The sequence below is a fragment of the Mus caroli genome, chromosome 3 (genome assembly GCF_900094665.2).
Source record: "Mus caroli chromosome 3, CAROLI_EIJ_v1.1, whole genome shotgun sequence".
NCBI classification, from domain to species: Eukaryota; Metazoa; Chordata; class Mammalia; order Rodentia; family Muridae; genus Mus; species Mus caroli.
The window spans coordinates 74,400,286-74,402,855 of record NC_034572.1 but is presented as its reverse complement, the minus strand read 5'-3'; positions in this window follow the sequence as shown (position 1 = coordinate 74,402,855).

Below are 2,570 nucleotides of genomic sequence, written 5' to 3'. Positions count from 1 at the left end.
CACTGAGTTAGAAAGGGCAATTTGCAAATTCACCTGGAATAACAAAAAACCCAAGATAGCAAAAACTATTCTCAACAATAAAAGAACCTCTGGTGGAATCACCATGCCTGACCTCAAGCTGTACTACAGAGCAATTCTGATAAAAACTGCATGGTACTGGTACAGAGACAAACAGATAGGTTAATGGAATAGAATTGAAGACCTAGAAATGAACCCACACACCTATGGTCACTTAATTTTCGACAAGAGAGCTAAAACCATCAAGTGGAAAAAAGACAGCATTTTCAACAAATGGTGCTGGCACAACTGGCAGTTATCATGTAAAAGAATGTGAATTGATCGATTCTTATCTCCTTTACAAAGCTCAAGTCTAAGTGGATCAAAGAACATCACATAAAACCAGAGACACTGAAATTTATTGAGGAGAAAGTGGGGGAAATCCCCGAAGATATGGGCACAGGGGAAAATTTCCTGAATAGAACAGCAATATCTTATGTTCTAAGATCAAGAATTGACAAATGGGACCTCATAAAATTGCAAAGCTTCTGTAAGGCAAAGGACACTGCCAATAGTACACAATGGCAACCAACAGACTGGGAAAATATCTTTATCAACCCTACATCCAAAAGAGGGCTAATATCCAATATACACAAAGAAATCAAAAAGTTAGACTCCACAGAACCAAATAACCCTATTAAAAATTGGGGAACAAAGCTAAAAAAAGAATTCTCAACTAAGGAATACCAAATGGCTGAGAAGTACCTAAAGAAATGTTGAACATCCTTAGTCATCAGGAAAATCAAAACAACCCTCACACTCACACTCTACCTCACACCAGGCAGAATGGCTAAGAGCAAAAACTCAGGTGACAGCAGATGCTATGAGGAGGTGGAGAAAGGCAAACACTCCTCCATTGCTGGTGGGATAGCAAGCTGCTACATACACTCTGGCAGTCTCCAGGTTCTTCAGAAAATTGGACATAGCACTGCCAGAGGATCCAGCTATGCCACTCCTGTGCATATACTTAGAAGATGCTCCAACATGTAATAAGGACACATGATTCACTATGTTTATAGCAGCCTTATTTATAATAGCCAGAAGCTGGAAAGAACCCAGATGTCCTTCAACAGAGGAATGGATGCAGAAAATATGGTACATTTACACAATGGAGTACTGCTCAGACAAATGGTTGGAACTAGAATATATCACCCTGAGTGAGATAACTCAATCACAAAAGAGCACATATGGTATGCACTCACTGATAAGTAGATAATAGCCCAGAAGTTCAGAATACACAAGATACAATTCACAGACAACATGAAGCTCAAGAAGAAGAAAGACTATAATGTGGATACTTCTGTCTTTCTTAGAAGGGGGACCAAAATACTCATGGGAGGAGATACAGAGACAATGTTTGGAGCAGAAACTGAAGGACAGGCCATTTAGTGACTGTCCCACCTGAGGAGCCATCCCATATATAGTTACTAAACCAAGACATTATTATGGTTGCCATCAAGTGCTTGTTGATAAGAGCCTGATATAGCTGTCACCTGAGAGGCTCTGCTGGTACCTGAAAAATACAGAGGCATATTTTCTCAGACAACCATTGGATTGAGGACAGGGTCTCCAATGGAAGAACTAGAGAAAGAACCCAAGGAACTGAAGGGGTTTCCAGCTCCAAAGGTGGAACAACAAAATGAACCAACCAGTAGCCTCAAAGCTCCCAGGGAGTAAACCACCAGCCAAAGAGTCCACAAGGAGGGACTCAATGCTTCAGCTGCATATGTAGCAGAGGATGGCTGTGGAGAGCCATGCTGCAAGCAATCGCCATTATAAGATGGCGCTGGCCTCCACTGTGCCTAACTAGTAAACAAGCCTTGTACCAGGTTCAAGAGTGAACTCATGCCTAGTCACTGCCCATCTTGGGGCGTAGTAATGGGGTGATGGACAAGCAACAAATTAGGAGCTGACACGCCACATCAGGTGCTGAAATGCCATGGCTGAGGGCTATATAAGCAACGCCATTTTCCAGGGTCTGGGTCTTCCCTCCTGAAGAAGCAATAAAGCTTTTGCTGCAGAAGAATCTGGTTGTCCGAGTGTGTTCTTGCCAGCGAGAACGATAGCTCAGGACAGATGGCCTTGTGGGACATCAATGAGCAGAAAGGGCCTTTGGCTTTGTGATGCCCCAGTGTAGGGGTATGCCAAGACCCTTATAAAAAGCAGCAGTGGGTGGGTTAGTGAGCAGGAGTAGGGGGACTTCAGGGGAGAAATGAGAAAATGGGATAAAATTTAAAATGTAAATAAAGAAATATCTAATAAAAGGAAAAATGTAAAAAGGAAATATACTCAAGAATTCAAGATAATGAGGGCACAACATAACCAAACTTATGGGACAAAATGAAAGCACTGCTAAGTACATAGAACTAAGTACCTTCATAAAGAAAGTCTCATACTAATGATTTAAAAGTCTGTATGAGGGATCTAGAAAAGATGAAGAAGGAGGAGAAGGAGAAGGAGAAGGAGAAGGAGAAGGAGAAGGAGAAGGAGAAGGAGAAGGAGAAGGAGAAGGA